The sequence below is a fragment of the Passer montanus genome, unplaced genomic scaffold, assembly GCF_014805655.1.
Source record: "Passer montanus isolate IOZ18808 unplaced genomic scaffold, ASM1480565v1 scaffold22, whole genome shotgun sequence".
NCBI classification, from domain to species: domain Eukaryota; kingdom Metazoa; phylum Chordata; class Aves; order Passeriformes; family Passeridae; genus Passer; species Passer montanus.
This window is the reverse complement of record NW_024366815.1, coordinates 12,006,073-12,027,762: the sequence shown is the minus strand read 5'-3', so window position 1 is coordinate 12,027,762 and position 21,690 is coordinate 12,006,073. Positions and strand designations below refer to the sequence as shown.

Here is a 21,690-nt window from a genome sequence, read left to right as displayed (position 1 = left end):
CATTCACCACTTGCTTGTCAACTTGTATTTACATAAAGCAGCAATTAAATTCCTGAGTTTGCTATTTCCCCAAACAAGAAGCTAATCTTCAGTTCCCCAGATTACAGGGGTTGCTCCTTGCTCCTGGAACACCCATGCCTGGCTCTTGTGCGTAGCATGCCTATATGTGTGCATTTGCATGCCCACCTTCCCATGCTCCCTGCCACAAGAGGCTGGTGCAACCGTGATTTGAGGAGAAGCCTTGTGTGCAGAAACTGATCCTGCCTTGCTGGTGCAGGGAGCATTGGCTAAACAGTCAAGAATAAATGCAGTCATCCTTGGCTGTTAAGAGGCCAACATGGTGAGACAACAGAGCCACTGAGGCAGATAGTGCCAGCCTGCTGGCACCCAAGCTGTGCTGGTCCTTCAAGCCCGGGCACAGAGTGAGGTGTGCCCTCCCTGTGGAAGGAACCCATGCAGCCCCTGTGGGTGCTTGCACAGCCTTGCTTTCACCCTCCTCCCTCCCAGGGCCTGATCTCTCTGTGTGAAGGATTCCCAGGATCAGCCACCTGAATTTCTTTCCAGATGTGAACAATGGCTGTATCTGCATCAACTGGCTAGGTGGAGCCCAGGATGTCCCTCCATGCAGCAGTGTCCCTGTCCTCAGCAGCAACACCTAAAGGCAGTGGTGTCTGGGCTAACAGTGCTCTGGGTGTCACCTTGCTCTGCTGTGCATGCCTAGTGAGACTGCACTGCCCCAAACATGTTATTGCAACATTTTCTCCACTCAGGAAGCCAAAGAGACAAGTATTTTGGTATTATTTTTAAAACCCAATCTCCTAAGTCAATGAAGAAGATGGAAACTGCTTGACATCCAAAACAATGCAACTTCAGCAAGACAAAAAAAGAAAGAAAAGCATGCTGTGAAGAAGGGGCGCTTGGGCATTTCTCTTAATCAAAGGGACAAACATGGCTTCTTGACCACTGACTGTTCCCAGCGTTGCTACAAGAGTAGATGAGATGTCTGTGCTAATTAAACAGCATCTGCCATCTCCACAGGCTGTTTGAAAGTGCTGACTAGCTGGTGAACAGATTAGCACTGTCTGACTCCTCTACTAATAACTGATTCGTTACCCAGATTTGGCAATGCTTTTCTAATTGTCAGTTAGAACTGCTGACATTCCTGAATATTGCTCCTCAGATGTAAATAATATTTATTTAAGGGTACTGTGGACTCTGTTTTGATTTAACAAGTTCAAGTGAGCTTACCTGGAAGGACCAAAACAGGTTTTACCTCAGCTGGTATCTTAATTTCATAACAAACCTGTCATTATGATTGTTTCCCTTACAAGGACATATTTTAAATCATATGCCTAAATTTTGGGAAGTCTCTTGAGTAGGGCTGGGATAGATAAAGCTGCTTTGCCATGGGTTTAGTCTTTGAGAAAGCATTAAGCCACTCTACTGAAGAGTGAATTTTGACCAGGACATGTATTAGAAAAAGCTTTTTTTCAAAAGGCAGAAATGTAGACAATTCCAAATTCCTCTTAGAAAAAAAAAAGTCTAATACTGAAAGCACACAGCTATGTTTTGTCTGTGGTTTGTTTACGTAGGTTATATACCAACTAAAGAAAGTGCCTTTTCTGAAAACCTCATTAGGGTTATTTATGACACCATCTTTTAAAATAGTCTGGGAAAAATGTTCTGATGAATATCATAATCATGTAGTTGTTTTAAGTTCAAAATATCAAAATATGAAGTAATGAAAAGTTGTGGTTTTATTCTGCTTTCCCCTATTTCAATTTCTTTATGCTTTTTTTTACTACAAGTCTGTTGAACAGATGGCCACTAGCTCCTGACAGCGATACTTCACTAAGTCTTGGCAGGATGATGATGGCTCAATCACCCATTAATTCCATGGAGGATAATGGCTGAAAGCACCAGATCAGGTCACTCTTGTTGACCAGATTGTGCAAATCTGTACTGGGAGTGGAGAGGGGGAGGAGAAGGGGGGAGGGCTTCACTGGTTCATTTGAAAGCTTTTTTATTTGAATGTGCAACATTCACATGTCAGTCATTTTGAGTCCCATCACAAATCCCCACCCTGTCCTCCTGTGATCCTCCCATCTGGTGAAAAAGCCTTAATATTTTTCACCTGCAATACAAAAATCACTCTCATACATGATGGATTTTCAATGAAAACCACTGCTGTGACACAGTCACTACATAGATCTGATACCTGATCTTGATTCATGCCTGGAGGCCAAGATGCAGCCCACCATAGAGACTGACCCTGGAGGCATTACACTCTTGACAGATGGGTGCTGCACATCCCTGAGGGCTGGGCAGGCTCCTGGACAGCTGGTCCTTCTTCAGGGGCTGCCAGAGGGAAGAGGGCAATCAGTCCTGTAGGTAGCATGCAATAAGAATGGGAATCACACTCACTCAGTTTCCTTTCACCTCGAGTGCAGCTTTGAAATGTCCCTATTTTCTATATAACACATTTTTAAGTGATTCTTCCATTAAAAGAAAGTGGGAAAGGAAAATTGCAGACCACCGATAAATACTGGTATTTTGATTCTTTTCTAAAAGAGAGAAATATGGAATAAATTTCCTTGCTTCATTTCTACCCTGCCTGCTCTTGCAGTTTACATTTTTCACGTGGTTGTGCGGACACTGCAATCTGTCTCACTAATGAATATAGACAGTAGCAGTAGGTGGAAAGTTGCTTATTTGCATCCTTTGCACCTCTGTGTGAAATTCATTACCAGTTTATGTTACACTGAAAGGCTCTTGGAAGGTGATCAAAACACTTGAAAACCTGAGCTGTCACAGCCTGATGAATTTCACATGCAGGTCCAAACTGTGGAGTCCTTATTCAGCCCCCAGCAAAGCAAAACTCTCCATGCAGCCAGTGGCTGGGAAGAGGTTGAGATTGGCAAGCAAAGATGTTGAGGTGGGAGCCATCTCCTTCTGCAGCTACAGCTATGGCTCCAACAGCTGCTATATCCAGATTTAGCAGTTGCCCCAAAGATGCGTACAGGCACTCCAGCTCATGCACAGGTGCAAAGACAGTGGCAAAGGATTTTGGCATCTGTTAGGAGACCCCTAGCACTGCTTCCAGCAAAGATGAATGCCAATGTTAATGTCAAGCAGAGGAGGCTGCTGCAGTCAAGGAGTAGCCAGAGCTCACCTGGCTCAGGGATCCTCTTGAGTCACCTCCCCTGATCTGAGCCTGGCTGCTGTCAAAACCTGGAGAAAAAACAGCAGCAGAACACAATGAAAAGGCAAAACAAAAAAGTTAACAGATTTAGTGATGCATGGAAAGTATTCACACCCTCAGGGCCTGCTGCACAGCAGAGGCAGAGGACATGAGCTTACCCTCAGAAGGCACTGACCACTGAGAGCCTTCCACACACAGCTGTCTGGTGACCTAAAGCCTGATGTCCCTCTCCTCTGGGCAGAACAAAACAAAAGATGCATTCTCATCGTAAGCCCGGGAGGCAGAAAATAATTAAATACTGTGACTTCTCTTTTCTTTTTGTGTGTTACCTATGTTGAGCCTGGATGTTCTCAATTAGTGTGTCCACTCATCTTGCAATTTATGATGACCGGTCACCAGATGAGTGGTCTAAACCACTCTGTTTCTAAACCATCCATGCATCTCCACTCTGGATGCTCCTGGAGAAGAAATCAGAAAAATTCCAATGCTGAGAAGAGAGCTGGTACAGCAAATCTCAGCTAATGACTAGAGCTTCTTAAAATTCAAAGTTATTGAACCCCTGGACGGGAATGGGATTCTTCTCTTTCTGTTTTAAGACATCTCACCAGTATATATGTTCTTTCTGAAATATCCATCTTCACCAAGGGCCTGCCTAAACTGAGTCCAGATATTCTCCAAATATTTTTCATGAGCACAGAAACTGGCATTCTCCACAATACCTGAGATCCAGCCACCAAAGGTTTCCACTAGTGTCCTGTAGCCATACCATGAGGAAGGCACAAGGTATCAGCCCTCAGTATCCCTCAAGGCAAGGGCAACATCACCACCATACCCACTATGAGTCAGACTAGGAGGACCCACTGGACAGCTTTGTCAACCCTATCCCTGCCAGTGGTCTGATGTGAGATGCTGAGATGATGTTTATGGAAAAAAAGGCACACTTCCTCTGCCCCAGGGCCTGAGGGTCCCTCTTGTTTGATGTGTTTGTAAATAAATCTCCATTTCCAAGGAGACTGTTTCCTGTTAGATCCTATTAAACACTCCTCTTCTTGTCCTGGCTTCCTGTGTTTGAAAGACCTGAACACTGTTTGTCGTTTCACCATATCTAAATTACCCTAAATGAAGTAAAGGCTCATTACAGCTACATGAAATATAAATGACGTGTAAACAATGACAAATGCAGTACAAGCATGTAGAGAGATGACCAGAGAGTTTCAGTTGTGGGAACAGACCAGACCAATGCTGTTGCAGGGGCCAGGACACATCCACTGAATTAACATTTCAGCACTGAAAAAAGACTGAAAGGAATGTCAGGGAAATATTTTCTTTCTACAGTTTCAGAATGTTTGGATAGTTCCTCTACACCCCTTTATAAAAGAAAACATGTATAAGAAAAATAGTAAACTTAATTTTATTTATAAACAGTAGTGCTACATTCTTTATTTTCTCTCACTATTATCTTCTCCCTTCTATTCACATGTAGCTTTAATTCCTTTCATATAATAGACACTTTCTACATATGAGGATAGGTATTTCAGCACAATAACCTGGTGCAAAATCAGTATTTCTTCCTAGACATTTCCTTGCCATTCTCTACAAGGCTTTTCCATACTGATTTTTAAAGAGATTTCTAAAATCACCTCAGTGAATTGTTGACTTGGCTACAATCTTTTGAATTCATCACCATCTACCCACTGGATTTAGATTCTGTTAGCCAAAAGTTCACATTGTGTAGAAGAAGCTGCATTGTGTACCTGCTGCTACACAATGTCATGTGGCACATGACATAAACTAAGTTGGGTATCAAGTTGGACAAATCCAAATCCTTCACTTAAGTGAAAGAAAATCTTGAAATGCCTCCCCATGTGAACTGGGAGTACTTGTAAGTCATTCAAAAATAATTTTTTTTGTTGGAATTCATAGCTGGTTTAGAATAGGAGTAAAATTCAAAGACTTCACAATATATGTTTATCAGAAATCTCCGAACAATAAAGAGTCAAAGTATTATGTGCATTTCCATTGCAATTAGCTTGCAATTAACATCAGTGCACTAGGCTTGCACAGATAATTTTTTGTTCAGTTTTCAGAAAAATCACTAACCTAACGATGAGGATTGGCTTTCACAGGTTTTTCCACTGAATAGTGATGATGGCAAGGACAAAATAAATTTAAAATATTTAAATTTTGTTGCATCATATAAGCGATGAATAAAATAATCATTTAATAAATTATGCTTCCATGGAAAAATTGGTCAGCTTGCTCTGATTCACTTATTTCCATCATACATAAATGTTAAGGTCACTGTGAGTTTTGCCATTAATGGGGCTCAGAATTTCCTCCTAAGAACTAATTAATGGGAAGGTCAGATTTTGTACAGAAGGTTAAAACATAGACATTTCATGTTGGCATTAGGAACTGCATCATACTGTTAAATTATAAAGATTTTGCACCAAACCAATGCTGTGTTAACTTACTTTAATCAGGTCTTCAAAACAAATTCTTAAGATGGGAGTGAAGTTCCATTTGTCACAAGTTCAGGGACATTTATTATCAAGTGCAGAAATAAATAGTTTTGAGAAGACTGTTCCTAGGGTTTCCTAGGTGCTAGTAAATGTTGGGGGTTTTTGTTTTGGTTTGGAGATGTTTTTTTTGTTTGGTTTTGTTTTTAGTTTGGATTTTTGTTTTGTGTGGTTTTGGTTGTTGTTAGTTTTTTGGGTTTTTTTTTTTTTTTTTTTTTTTTTTTTTTTGGTAAATGGAAAGTGTGGAACCTTGGATTTGCACAACTTATCAGCTTCCTATTTCTACACAATCCAGGTGATCTTGCTTTCCACCTTGTGCAGCTGCTTCTCAGGAATGATAAGGATCCATGTTGTACTAAAAAGTCAGTTTCTCTTACACAACCTTTTAAATTATTGTTTAAACTACCCTGCATGTCAAGTGTTAGAAATATCACCTGAAGTCCACAGTTCCTTTCTTTGTTTTCTCTTGTTATTTCTCTCCACTTATGTTGACACATGATCTTTATTACTAAACGTAGAACTGCCACCTTTCTAAGTTTCTTTTCACTGTAAAGTAAGGAAACTACGTTTAAGAGATATCTGCTTGTAAAACCTGCAACCATATACGTCTAGTGCTTATTGAGAATAAATACTGTTACAGGGTTCCAGGCAGCATGTTTGTCACTGAGTGCTTGTAAAGAGTCTGTAGTACCTTTACGACTCAGAAGAGGTAAAGGACAGGGAAGTGAAAGAGCTAAAGAGCACAAAAACTTCCATTTTCATACTCTGGTTTTCCAGAAGTAAGTTTGCAGCTAGTCTGTTCTGTTGAGAGCTAAAGGGGATTCAGTTCCAGAAATACGTTGGCTCAAGAACAGTTTGTAAAGAGATTGCTCCTCTACTTCTGTGTTATTAATGTACTATAAGTGACATTACATTCAGGAAACTGCTGAATGCTAAAAGGGAGTGACATTGTTCCGAAAGTGCTTGTAAAGACAAAAAACAGTTGGATCTATTTGATGCTGTGCAAATAAAAAAAGATGTTTACAAGCATTTTCCTCCAAATAGAATAATTTTTAGGAATTACCATTGTTACTTTATGTTGTGATGGCACACATATTTTGAGTTTAGGTTGCCTTCTATAAAGAAGGACATGAGAGTTACAGAACAGGAAAAGAGGCAGTGAGTGGAAACCTCTTATTAACAGCAAGTGTGTTCAATATAACATAGAATATTACTCTGGTTAAAAAAAAAATTCACTTCTGCTGAAATCATTGTGCAGGCAAAGACCACTGTTTTCTCCCAGTTGCACTGTGCAGAGATGTACTGGCAGCTCAGGAAGATGACATAGCTTTCTGACCTGTAGACTCTTTTCATGTTGCAGAACTGTGCTGAGCTCTCTGAGGGAATCCAGGATCAAATGCAGAAGCAAGCACATTTACTAGCAGACAACCAAGCTTTGCAATTAGCAGCTGAAACAGCAAGAAGAAACTAAACTAATTGAAAAAAAACCTAAACTCATATACATATTTGCATTACATGTAAATACCATTCTTCACCTAATACTAGTAAGGGAATATGAAAAATACAAAGTATTTGAAAGAAAATTCAAGATTGAACTCTATCATTATTTAATTTTTTAAAGGAAATTTGTGAATTTCTGTGTGAATTTTTAGAATTTATATACCTGCTTCTAAAGGTGATTATCCAGCTTCCCTGCAACATCCCTTGCAGATATGAAGCCATAATCAAACACAAATGCAGACATCTGTTTTTCAAGCCTGCATCTAATTAATTTCCAGGTAAGCAGAAGCTCTGGACTCAGGGGGCCAGACTCCCCTTGGGCTCTCAGCCTCGGGCTCCCCTATCACCCTCAACCCCACTGTGCGATTAGCATGATCGAATCTGCCACTGCTTGCAAAGGTGTAATCTTGCCATGAACTCACTACATCAGGAGATCTTTTAGCTGTACCAAGACAGCTGCAAGGTGCAAGAGAAACCTGAGCAGATACTATTGTTATCAAGAAGATATTTCTAGTTTAGCAACCTCACCACAGACTACCACTTTCTCTTCAAAGCAGAAGAATTAAGCCATTTTTCCTTGTAATCTTGCAGTTATTGAAGTAGTATGTCTCTGAGAGATTATTCTTATCGGAACATTACCCTGAATCACTCTTGTCTGCATCAGCAGATGTAAATAGCTTTTTTTCCCTGGCCTTTCTTCCAGAAAATACTTTTGTTCAAGTGCATATTTCTGGAAAAGTCTCTTGACTATAGTGTATTAATTCCATGCATGCACATTTTTCCAAATGTGAATGTGAGTTCAAGCATAGTATATTTCAAATCTTATTTCCCACAAATCACCGGTTAACCTAATTTTTCAAGTGTATTTCATTTGAAGGGCCTTCTGACTTAGACTTATCTCCCTGGGGTATTCAGTTTTCTACTGCGTTTTTGCTTTTCTAAGATATCCACCTGCATCCCATGGACAGCCTCACACTGGAGCAGGTGTGTGCCCAAAGGAGGTTGTGACCTTGTGGGAAGCCCATGCTAGAGCAGTCTTCTGGCAGGATACGTGATCCTGTGAAGAAAGGAACCCACACTGGAGCATAAGAAGTCCTCACCCTGAGGAGGGAGGAATGGTAGTGACGTGATACGCTGGCTGCAACCCCGATTGTCAGTGCCCTGATGCTGCTTGTAGAAGAGGTCAGAGAAAACGGGAGTGAATTTGAGCCTGAGAAGAAGAGAGGAGTGGGGGAAAGATGGTTTTAGATTTAATTTTTATTAGTTTACTACTCTGATTTTATTTAATTCAGTAATAAACTCAATTAATTCCCCCTAGCTAAGCCTGTTTTTTCCTGTGAGAGGTCACCTGGGAACTGGTGACATACTTGCCTCTTGGCATCAGAGACTTCAAGCAGGATCTAGATGTGCAGGGTGGCTAGAAGAAGACTTGCAGCCTGCAAAACCCTCTCCTCTAATGCATTTTTTACAGCTTCTGAAATATTTAACACAATCTCTTTCTTGTGTTACTCTGCAGAAATTTTAATTAGTGGAAGTATTGCTGGGTGAAGTAATGCACCAGTGCTTTCCTCAATGAGATGTCAGCTGGGAGGTGTCTTTCCCCAGCATGTCTCTGGCATGATCACCTCTGAGGAAAGGAACTCTTCGTGAAGAGGAGGCTCTCTTGGCCCTCAACAAACCTGCCTTTATCACAGAATGGGCTGGTACTTCAGAGTTGGATTCCTTCTCCTTTTGCCACTGAAGCACATAATCACCCCAAAGTCCAAGTCATGAAAGGAGAAGGCAATTATCATTCTCCTAAAACCAGGTTACCTATTTTCACACTACCCTGAATGTCTGTGCAGATCAAACAAATTTATTAACTTTTTGCATGCATGGGGTCAAATTTAATTTTGCTAGCACCATTTAATCAAAGGCAATATTGCTCAATCCCTGGTTCAGGGTTGGAAGCTGATGTTTAAACCACAAGCTGGTGAAACATTTCATGGTACTAAATTACTTGTGTACCAGTGATGCAAAAGCTGACCTTTTAATCTACAGACAGCCAAAGCTAAAAATGCATCCCCATTCAAGCTGCTACGCAAATCTTTGGAAGTGACACCCTGGGTTACGTCTATGGAAATCAGATCTGACAAAAAACTGCACTGCTCCTAAGGGTGTGAAAGCCAAAGCCCACCCATTCTCCTGCACTGAATCTTTGAATGCTTCCCTTTTTTTTTTTTTTTTTTGAAAGCCATCCCTTTGGTGCAATATAAAAAATTCCCTTTCACTCTTGCATCTCCTATCTTCAGGTAAATCCATAGAATGGCCATGAGTCAGACATCAGACATTACCAAATATTTCAGCGTATTGCAACATGAGGAACCAGGCCCAAATTGTTTAGTAACTAGCAGAACACTCTATTCACTGATGCCAATATACCTTTGCTCTTTGGGCCAGGTCAATGCACTTGAAGTGGTAGCTTTTATAAACATAATCATAAATGTTCAGCCTCTTATTATCTGGCAATATTATTTGTGGGCTTGAGGCAGAAAAGACTTTGGCACAAACCAAACCAATCCAGTCTAACACAACCATTTCATTTGGGGTATATCTTAATCCACTTTCATGGTTTTTTATTGTTTTTTAAACACTTGTTTTGTTGTATAACAACAGTTTCTGCTAATGTGTTTGTAGTCATCCCTAGTTCTCAGATCAAAAAGCACCATCTGCCCTGGGCTCTTCTGTGATAACGCAGTGTGGGAAAATGAACGACAAACCCAAACTAAGAAAATCCTTCAACTGTGACCTGTGAGGCAGGAGGTGAAAAGGGGAGGAGTGGGAGCAACTCCAAGGCTGCATCTCGCTCCCTTGCTAAAGGCTCAGGAAATCACATTCCAGCTGGTTCACCAGGCTCCCAAACACTGGCTGCAAGCACGCTCACCACAGGAGGTAATACAGTACTGTACCAGAGTAATCAAAGAAGGAAATCAAATAGCCCTATTGGGAAGGCCTCCAAGTGGTATAAACTCATAACAGTTATTTCATCTTAAATCAATCAAAATATATCTGTTTTCTAAAACTCAGTGTCTGAAGGCAAAGTGGGAGGCCTGCTCCTGCTCTCTCAGGATCCAGCGCTAATGTGGAGGCCCTCGCTCCAGAGGAGTGTGCCTTACCCGAGACACCCAGATACTGGCACACTTTGCAGGTGCTGCTGAGACAGAAAAAAACGATTGATGCATGATTTCACCTGGTGATATCCTTTGTTCAATACAGCTTGGAGAGCACAAAGCAGCTGAGGAGTGACAGGGGTAAAGTGCTGCAAATAGCAAAACAAGTGGTAGGTGGAAACACAAACTGCTGGAAGAGATGCTCTGGAAGACTCCAGGTAGGTGTCCACTGCCACAGCCCTCAGTGCTGGTTCTTGTCCTGCTCCTCCACCAGGCCAGGCTGCTCTCATACACTCTGCCAAAGACCCAAGAGGATGCACACTGGTAAACACAAGGAAAAGTGGAGGGAATTGGCCAAATTCACAAATTAGAAAGACTGCTAGGATATAATACAAAACCACTGGAATAAACAGGGATGAAATTGGCATTCCTTTTTCACAAATTGTGCCAGCATTTCTAAGTCTGGGCTGCCTGAACTTTAGCTCTGGTTGAAAACTTCCATGTAACTATAGTAATGAGCATTTTTAGGCCAATAACAATAGCTCATCGGATAAAGAGTAGTATTTCCCAACACAGATTATCTTGATCTCCAGTGCAGTGCTGGGTATATTTTTGTAGCTAACTCATTGGTATTTGCTTTACAACCTCAAACTATACATACAGATCATACCACAAGGTTTATTTGCACGTATTTTTTATAGCTTGCTTGCTTGTTTAATGATTTATGGGCATCATTAAACACTGCTGCTCTGCCTTTGATGCCTTTGAGGTACTCCAGGAGCAAATGGAAGTGACTTGGAAGAGCACCATCTCTTTGCCTGGTGAGGAATGGAGAGTTCAAAGGTCTAAGCACTCCTTTATGCCCTCGTCTCTTGCCCTCATTATGGGCACCTCTAGAGCCCATTCTCCATTGGGCTAGGACAATTAAGCAAGGACACACAGGACTCAGCTCCTCCTTCCTCAAAAGTGACTTCACCTCAATCTTTTTCCAGGCAAGGCAGGGCCTCCCTGTACCCTCTCAGTACTCCTGTATCCCAATTTATTGTCCATGGGTTTGGGAATGGGTCACTCTGACAAAATCTCACAAAGGCTAGAGGAGCACTTCTTATAGAGGAAGAGTTAAGGTTGTTGCAGAAGTGATACTGCAGAAGGTAACTCTCAAATTTTCCAGCATTGAGAGGTTTAAGTCAGTTGTGCTCAGAGGTTTAAGTCAGTCAGTCTTCAAGCACTGAATTCATGTTTTGGAAAGTACGAGGAATCATCAGCCTCCCTACCTGACAGCATTAATTTTTCAGCTGCTTCAAAGAGTAACAACAATATTGCCTTTCCTATGTAGTATGACGGCTCCCACCCAATCAGCCATCATATCCCAGCATCACCTAAAAGAACTCTAGCAGAAAAAGAGCTGGGGAAATGCCATTATCGGCATGCAGGACAACTGCCCAAAACCTGCGTACCTGAGCACTCTTCCTGTATTCACGCCTCTCCTTGGTGCTGTTTGTGCCAGCAGAAATCTGCATAGAGGAGGATCAGAGCATCCAGAGGGCAGCCCTCACTCCTGCAGCAGGCAGGTAGGCTTTGGAGAAGGAGAGTGGGTGGCAAGCCAAGAGTGACACAGGGTGAGTTTGCACTGAGATAGGAACATTTGCCTCTGCCAGCACTGTGCCCACCTTGGCCCAGTAGACTCCTTGGGTGGCAAGCCAAGAGCGACGCAGGGTGAGTTTGCACTGAGATAGGAACATTTGCCTCTGCCCACTGTGCCCAGTAGACTCCCAGTGTTGGATCAGCATCCCTCAGCAAGGAGTGTCTGAAGAAATGCTAGATGTAGAGTTCCCTTGAACAGAGGCAGTGAAGGATTTGGACTGTGATAACATGACATACATGAACACTGGTGTAAAGTCAGAGAGTCTATTTGTGGAGGATTTGGTGGTTACTTTTTTCCCCTGCTGCTCACTGAAGAAATTGTGACAGTCCAGCAAATGCTGTACACAGCCCTCTTTCTGTGGTCCATACCTCAGGGATGATTTGACAGAAGGACAACGCCTCTCAACAGAGCACACTTGCTGCAGGAAATCAGTATTTGGGCTTAATAGGGCTGGGCCTTTTGGAGTTTTAGACCAATCTGCATATGAAAAGCATATGTGTGTGGGGCAGGCCGTATCTACAGAACATACTGTGTCAAGTGACCCCAGAATAAATTTATCCTCTCTCCCTTCTAAGGCATAGTAACTTTCAGAACAGATGGAGCATGTGTGGGAGTTTCAGAGCCCATTGAAACATTGACTCTGAGAATGACAGTTTTGCTCTTAGGACTGAATTTTGACAAGAAAAAAGCAGGTGGAAACATAGCAATGCAATAGCATAGCAATTCATATTCCCAGAGCTGTCAGAAACTCCCTCAGCTGCCCATAAACCATGTCCTGCTGTGCATGCAACCCTAATTTCCTTTACTTTCTCACCTTAATCCAGAGAGAATCAGTCTATACGCTTATTACTTTTTTCTAATACTCTCTCCCTAAATGTTCTTGGGTGTCAACCACCATAATTCAAGTGGGTGACCTGTTAGCAGCCCAGAGAGGGTCAGAGGCACAGTGTGATGTCCAGATGCAAGAAACCAGTAAATGGTGTACTGTAAGAGTAGTAACATTTGGATGTTTTTTGATTTTTTTTAAAAGGGGTTGCATCTCTTCTTCAAATTACCCCAGATTTGGCCTCTAATCCACACTTGGAGAGCAGCTTTCAAGGGAATTCTACAATTCATATTAACTATTTAGGTGTGTCTGCATTGCACAATGCAATGTGCTGGAGAGCTTAGTCTAATACCAGATAAGCTAGCTCCCAAAACAGAAACATCACAGCTGCCCCAAACAGAAGACATACCAACTACATTCAAACTTATCTCCATACATGCTGTGTCACTGGCATGAAGATTCAGGTGGAGTTTGCTCAGGTCCCAGTAGGCACCACACTACCCTGTACAGACATGCCTTCAGAATAGAGACAAAGCTGTGAAATAATGTTAACCTTGTTTTTACCCTGACCTCCTAAGAAAAATAGTCCTTTGTGACAACACTGTTTATATCTGTCAATCCCATATGCCTCTCAAAAATTTTTGATCCTGTTGCTGTCCTTCTCAGTTAAATTTAACTGAGTTGGAGGGCTTCAGGTTTAAGAGCATTAGGTGGCTACATATCAGGAAGAAAACCCAAATGAATATTTCTAGTGAGGGAAGGGCTGCAGTGGGAGCTCACCTCCAGTTTTGGAGCGCTGGAAGCGTGAATGGGAGAGAGACCCAGGAAAGCAGGCTGACAGTGTTTTATGGTGGCTGGGGACAGAAAATCCAAAGAGCGCCTCTGAAGAAAAGTGTGGAGCTTTCAGCAAACACTCCTCCCACACATTTTAACCTTTCAGTATCCAGTAGCACCACTTAAGATAAAAACACTAAAGGCAGAGGCTTTTATTATTTAGTTTGAAAAGCTGAATACTTCTTACGCTGCTTTCATGCCATGCAGCAAATTTGGGAGAGTTGTTTTCCCCAGCTGTTGTTGCAAGTTTCTTGGTGTCTCTGCTGCAGACAGCCAGAGGCTGGCAACCACAGAACCACAAAATCTTTCATGTTGGGACATACCTCTGAGATTGTCAAGTCCAACCTTTGGCTGATCACAGCCTTGTAAACTAAAGCATGTCAATAATGCCACATCCAGTTTTTTCTTGCAGGTCTTCTGGAATGGTGATTACACCACCTTCTTGACCAGTCCTATCCAATGTTTGACAACTCTTTCCATAAAGATATTCTTTCTGATGTCCAGCTTGAATCTCCCGTGGCACAGCTTGAGGTCATTTCCTCTTGTCCTGTCACTTGTTGCCTGGGGAAGAGACTGACCCACCATCCAGCTACAACATCCTTTCAGGTGGTTCAGCCCAAGCCTCCTTTTCCCCAAGCTTAAAAACCCTGGCTCCCTCAGCTGCTCTTCATATGACTTCTGCTCCAAATCCTTCACCAGTTACATTGCTCTTCTCTGCACATGCTCCTGCATCTCAATATTTTTCTCATAGTGAAGAGCTCACAACTGGACACAGGGCTTGAATTATTGACTCACCACTATCAATGTTGGTACATTCATTTGCACACAAACTTTAAATAAAACAAGTGAAATTCAAAATTCAGGGGCTGAGGAACAAGGAATACATGCCTTGGTATAGAAAACCATCAGTCTTGATGACTTGACAGGGACATTCTGGCCAGGCTGGGACACGATTTCTGCACCAGAGCTGGATTGTCTCTGACAGCTGCTTCAGAATAAGTCCACAGAAATTCCTACTGGCTGTTTCTAACAACCTCCTAGCAAGGGAAAGACCAGACCCATGGGGAAGGAGGGCTGGCCTGGCACAAGTCAGCACATGTCTGTCAAGGCTCGCCAGCCCAGCTTTATCCCCTCTCCAACAGTTTGACTGCAGCTCAGCGTGGAGGCACACCTCCGCAGCTGCCAACAGGCACCCTCAGGCTCCAGAAAGACATATAGAGAAAAACAGTACTGCAATTTATGCCACATCTTCTTATCTCCTCCTTTCACCACCGGGATGCAAATTAGTCATAGCTTTAGTAAGTGATTACATAAGCATCATATTAATTTTGTTCATATTTCCCCAAAGAAATCAGCAAATTCTTAGAACAACTTGGACTCAGAGATTTATTTTCCAGGCAGCATGGACTATTGGCAGCTGAGGTACAGTCATTTATCATTTCACAATGAAGATAATCTGGTTAACAAACCAAATTTCTTCCAAAAGAAAAAAGAAACAGCAAGCAAATAGGCAGTGACAATCAAAAGCCACAAGAGGGTTTGGAGGAGAAAGCAACTTTGTTTCAGCCCATTGTTCTTTGCATTGTATTGTCTAAAGCTGCCTGAAGGTTCATTTGTTGACATCCAGAATATTCTATTACACAAAGCGTTATTCAAAGATGCAGGGAAAGACTACACATTTGCAGATGGAAAAGGTCTTAAGGAAGTTCAATATAAAAATGCCCCAAACTCTCAATCCTATATGATTTGATAGCCCCAGAGGACCCATCAAGAACACCTCCTACTGACTGCCACCTCCTCCAACTTTTGCTGAATGATACATGCACAAGTTTCACTGGAAGGAAAAATAGGTTTGATGAGAAAATTTGCTGCTACGTTCATTTTGAGTGCAACAATAGGGCAGTGAGAATGAGCTCTTGGCAGGAATGTGATCCCCTCAGCACAGCTTAGATTAACTTGAATTGTGCTAAAGAAGTAGATCCACACAGCCTTTGGCCAGCCCTTGCTCTGCTTTTCCTCATTGTTAAGTGCCTTTCTGGGAAGAAATAGCTTCTTGAAAACCTGTATCAGCTGAGGCATACAGGTTGCCTGATCCTTCTTCAGGCATGGGGCTTCTCCTGGCTGCAGATACGGGCTGACACTTATAACGCCTGTCTTAAACCTGGGAGAAGGAACAGGCCTTATTCTGTAAATAAAGTTGTATTATTTTATCTTTGCATGGAATATTCTCAGCCATGAGCACTCTGGAGGGGAACAGGCTGATAAAAACCAGGAACCTTGAACTGCCAATTTTATGATTTGTGTTTTCTTGCAACAGACAACCTAACACTCAGAGGGGATGAAAGACAATGCCTGAGCATAAAGTTGCAAAAGTCCAAGCACAAAATTCTTTGCCTGTAAGCACCAAGAAATACAAAACTACACAAACCTCTGTGTAGTAGAACCTCTTCTACAAAATTTGTCAGCCTGGGGCTAAATGATGCTGAATGAACCTTGCAGTTCCGCTGTGAAGACAATCAATCTAAAAATGTCCCCACACAGGACACAGTGGATAGAGTTCACAATGGCCCTGCTGCTGAAACACCCTTTGCCACAAGCCCATGGTGAAGAAGGCAGCAGGCATTCATCAGCCTTCAGCTTCCCTGGTCCATTCTCAGGGTGATGTTGGTCTGGTGGATTTGCCTGGAGGGGCCCATTGCTTCCCAGTACTTCCCCTTCTGCTCTTCAGGCTCAAAATAATGCGCCTGAAATACTTCATAGCTCTCAGACAAGGATTGCCTGACTGGGGGCACCGAGAGAGAGCAGAACAGAATAGACTGTGCTAAAAAATAGGAGGAATATATCTTTGCCAATTCTACACCTGGAGAATGCCTGGATATAAAAAAACCCCATCCCAGCTAAATATCCTAACAGTCTCTCTTTTGACTGCTAGTCATGTCCCCCTTCATACAGGGCTGTCTCCAGACTTTCCCTTGAGGTGACATGGTTATCACACATAAAATAAAACAGGCATAAAAAACACCCTTTCAAACCAAACAACTGGAGGAAAATGTGCTTCTCTGTTATTCAGGGGCCAAACAATTGACGTACTTGTTTAGAGCCAGAGAAACTGTGTCCAGGTCCCTCCTCAGCTTGACAGGCTTTACCACAAAATCTGCCTGCAAAGCATCCTCTGACACCGGTGTGTTCGGGAAAGTTGTGGTTTCTTCCCCTCATGGATGTTCTTCTTTGGATCAACACATATTTGCCAGATTAGAGGGACAAAAACCATCAGTGTTATCTTAAAAGACCATCAAAAGCAGAAATGAGGCAGACCAATACCTACACACACCTGCTAACACCGCATCACAAATCACTCTGATGCCTTGTGCCAGGCCCTTGTCCTACCAGGCAGTTATTCCCAGAAGTGCCCCAAGCCCTCCCTTCTTTTGGTGTGACAGCAGTGAACATGTTTCTGCTGATTCTTGCTAGAGGGAATGATGCCATGGGTGCCTGTTACACCAAGCCCCATAGAATTTGTGGGGTGAAATGGGTGCCACATTGACTGGGCTGGGGCAGAGCCTCCAAGGACATGAACAACCCAGTGCCAAGGAATGAGAAGTGCTAGAAACCCTTGGGCTCCAGGCAATCCCTTAGCTCAGAGAAGGACTTGTACATTGAAAGATTAGACCTGAGAGTGGTCTGTGGCAGTCAAGAGCTACGTCTTTCTTCAGATTAGGTGAACATTCACTGCAGACTTTGTTGGAGATAGGATGTTCCTTGCAAGATATTTCACGGGAACCAGCTGGGTTGAGTAGCACAGTTGCCAGCCCGAGCAACATGAGGTCTGAGTACAGGACTGCAGGTAATGAACAGCCAAAGACTAATATAATAAGAAATATTTCTACACTTCTGCGAGAATGATTGCAACAGTCCACTTCACCCTTCTTCTCTTTAGCTTTTAATTATTCTATACCCAACAGCCACAACGGTATTCTGTGGATCTAGAGTGATTTCTTCATTAGATTAAGAGCCACTGAAGAACTTCAGGAGCATTCTTGTCCTCTGCACTGAACAATGTCATTCTCTTCTCTCCACCCATCTGAGGAGTTTAAGTCCTGAAACATCTGAAGCTTAGTCCAGCAAAGTACTTTGACACTAACTGCACAAAAGTTCTTCTGGACCAGTAATAAGAGTAGCTATTTTGAGTTTTATTTAGGAGATATTTAGTTTGTATAGCAGTGGAAAGCATTAATTAAAATTTCACTCTAGATGTCTAGATTATGTTACAATAACATTTGTGTCTATGTACCTCAACTACACCATGCATTTTGCAGCACACGCCTGCAATTCAGAGGTCAGTTATATCCAGGATGCTTTGGGAGTGACAGAGGCTGTTCTTTAAATATGCCTGAATTAATTTCACTAACCTAACATAGTCTATTCCACTACATGGTATGAACTGTTGGTTTTGTACAGTGAAGGAGCCCAAGAGCAGGTGCTTTTCATTGATAGGTTAATTATTTCCCTCAAATTGTGGAGAGATGATGGACTCTATTGATTGTATTTTTGAAGAGCAGAAACATTTTGTGACAACTCTTAACCTCCATTTCTTTGAAATCTTTGAATGATTTGTTTCCAAGCTGAGGTTTGATAAATAGGGTTACAGCTCTGAGCACAACTCTGAAGCCAAGCTTGAACTTCCTGCAAATGAAAATTCATTATGAAACATAAACAAGTCTCTAACTATGACATGAAAATACAGTCAAGAGTGGAAATCATTCAGCTGTGATTAGAACAATTTTTCTATGCAGGTGAATCATTGTTCTAGACTGAGCATGTGAAAAGAAGTAGGTTAGCCTTACCTTCTTGGTCTTCAATTCAAGTAATTAAAAGTTAACAGAATGTCACAGCCATATAATAACCCAGAAATCAAATAGACATCATAAAATGTCTATTGTGGTTTAAATCTAAACCGGAATGGGACTAGTCCTAAAATGGTTCCTATTGCCCTGTTGTTCAGTCTGCTCCTCTCTATTCCCTGCTGATTTCTGCTACATCCTCTGGAGAAAGCCCTTCCCTGAGCCCATCTCCTTCAAGATCACCGTTCTCAGATTTTACACGCAGGTGTTCCAAGTCCTGCAAAGATGCAGACCTCTGCCTGGCAGAGGCACTGACACAGCATCTGCTATGCGCAGGCAAGGACAGCCACACTCCCCTTCCCAGCACCTCTGGCCTGTGCTGTGGCTCCTAATTCAGCATGCTACAGCCTGGCTTTGCTCAAGTGGCATACCCACACTCTGGTGTCAAGAGAGCAAGTTGTCCTGTTGGGGTGTTCCCAAATGTTGGTTGCAGGAACCTTTCTTTCTCCAGCAGGCACAGGAAGATGTTAGGCAGGTGCCACCAGCACCTTCCTACAGCTGGGTCAGCTATCTGCTTAGACATCTTCAGAGACAGGAAATGCTGTCTCAAACAGCTCCTACTGCCGGGCCAAGACAACTCTCCCATACTCGGCATAAACAGGGATACTCCATGAATGCTGAATTTCAGCTTTGCAGTGCTGCTCAGGTGAAAATAGCTGTCCAGAAGGCAGGAAGACTGAAAATGACCCTACTGTCATGAGGGAGTATGACCCTCTTTAGTGCATGTATTCCCATGGATGCCTACTTAAACGTAGGATCGAGCTGTGAGAGGACACAAGCACAGGGTAGCCCGGAGAGCTGGCCTTCCACTGCCAACAGGAGTGGTGATTGCACTGCAATAGAGTGTCCCAGGCTAGTGCAGCCCCTGGCAGGAGAATGTCTGCAGCTCCAGGCTCCATCACAGCCCTGGGCTGCCCATCCACCTGATCCAGTGGCACTAGGATATGAGCAAAGATAAACACTGGGAATGCCTAACGCTTACTTGCAGCCTGCTATGCCATATACTGGTCAGTGGACAAGCAGCTTCCTTTCCACCTACCTGGGAGTATCTTGGTGGCAAAATCCAAGTTTTAACACAGCTTTTGTTTCTATTGGGGAAGTGAGCAGTAACCAGGCAGGAAGGTGCAGAGCAGAGTGTGCCAGCTGCCTGTGCTTGCTCATACCCACTCAGACTCCCACAGATGAGCAAGAATAGTACCTGATCACATTGCACATGTGTCTTGCCTTCCCCTGATAAAAGTGCTGGATCTTTAAGCAGAAACAATGCTTCAAAACCACTCTTTTGGTACTACAAATGGCAGGCTTCTTCATCCCCATGAAGCAAACAGGACCAGAGTGTGCCTAGGAGGCTTCACCCTCAAGGCTGTGTGCACATAGCTCAGCTGCCTCTTTGTTAGGTTCTCTAGAGTTAGAGATGAGGGATGTTAGAGCAACAGACAATAGAATACTCCCAATTCCGAATCTCCCTTCTAGCCTCAGTCCATGCTGCCTTTCCCTGTGGGATCCTTTCCTTTCAGAGTCATGACTGCACTTTGAAGGAGACAGTTCTGCATTTCTGCTACATGCAGCACTGCTGATGCCTATTGAGAAACACTTGTGACATTAACTCTTAAGCTGCAAAAAGAAATCCCACAGTAATCCTCTGCTAAATTTCTTATGTGCAAGACGCAGTATGATTAGCTTCCCAGAAACTGCAGTTCAGCTCGGCTAAGGCATTGCTTCCAGCACTGGAGGGGATAAAAAAACAGGGTCAAGTGGAAGGTATGCAAGCCTCTGGGAGACTTTATGGGACCTTTGGTAGGTAAAAAGAAAGTATGGGCAGATATGCCTCCTGCACTAGGGAGAGTCATGAACACTGGTGCAGGATGTGAAGGACCCACATGGTACTCATGATCCTGATTTTGCAAAAATAGCTGGTCTTCCCAAATAGTCCCCAGCCTGTGTCACATTATTTAGCTTCCATCTCTTCCCTCATGTGTGCATGTTCCTAAGAGCTAACACTGTCAGTGCAGTGCAGACCTGCAGTCCCAAACATCCTCCAGTCCAGTGAGAAGGGCTCTCCTCAGGCATGGCAAGCAGTGCTCAGCAGGCCACTGCAGCTGCATGAAGCCTGTGTGCACCTGTGTCTTGCTCTTCAGCTCACCTTCCTGGCAGCCAAACAATTTCACCCCCCACACAGGCACTTGAGGCATGAAGACAGGATGATCCAGACCCAGAGTCTATGCTTGTCTTAGAGCAATCCTGAGTGCTGGCACCTCTGTAAAGCGCTGGCTGCTGAGGATTTCAAATGTCATTAGTGTAGAGGGGTTTGATTTTCCTTCTGTTCTCTTTTACTTAATTTATTTGCTCATCTAACCAACAGTAAAATACTTTCTTTTAATTATCTACTACACTTTTTTAGTTCAAAACCTGAAAAATAATGTGTTCCCATTGACTAGGAGCATGAAGCACTGGGATAATCTTGCCACTTAATGCCCCAGTGTATCTGTGGGAGGGTCAGCTACTTAGGCACATCTGCAGCTTGCTGATTGTCTGAAAACCATGCAGATTAGCCAAAAATCCAATTCACAGCTGTGGATGCTTCCTGGGCAGCAGACTCTGCTGTTGATTTGCTAACTCTGAGCAGGCTGGTGGGAAAGAACAGGCACTATGAGGAGCTGCATGCTCTAGTCCATGACTTCTTTCCACTGAGTGCAGAATGAGGTTAGATCATCATCTTTTTCCAAGGATTTTCTGATCCTCCTTTGCTGCAAAATTATCACCTCTGTCTTTCTTGCAGACCCAGAATGATGCTGGCAGTGCAGAGGAAACAGCTTGACAAGCATGGCATCTCCTTGCTCTGTGACAGAGCTAGGTCCTGTTCTGTCTGGATTCTGCATGGGCCAGGCAAGTTAAGTTGACTGGTGGCATCGTTGCATTTAAATGTATCATGCGAGTCTCACAGCAAGAGGCATATTCACACATAGGTGCAACCTCTGGTTGCCTCATGTAGTATTGGTGTTCCCATGCTGGTAAACATCCATGCCACTGGACTGATTACATGGTGAATTTTTTGGAAACTGCTTGTTGGATACCATTAGAAAGATGAAGTTCAGATTTCTGGTTCTGGTTCAG

At 43.0% G+C, this 21,690-nt stretch overlaps 1 long non-coding RNA gene across 1 annotated transcript in view; it reads right to left on the bottom strand.

Moving 5' to 3' along the window:
• Nucleotides 1-2,035: 2,035 nt before the first annotated feature.
• LOC120502346 overlaps nt 2,036-21,690 on the bottom strand; it is a 102,901-nt gene continuing 83,246 nt past the window's right edge. Inside the window, exons 2-4 of the long non-coding RNA XR_005627515.1 lie at nt 3,173-3,231; nt 2,219-2,358; nt 2,036-2,134 (exon numbers count right to left, since the gene is read on the bottom strand). This is a non-coding gene — a long non-coding RNA (uncharacterized LOC120502346). The remainder of the gene's footprint in view (nt 2,135-2,218; nt 2,359-3,172; nt 3,232-21,690) is intronic.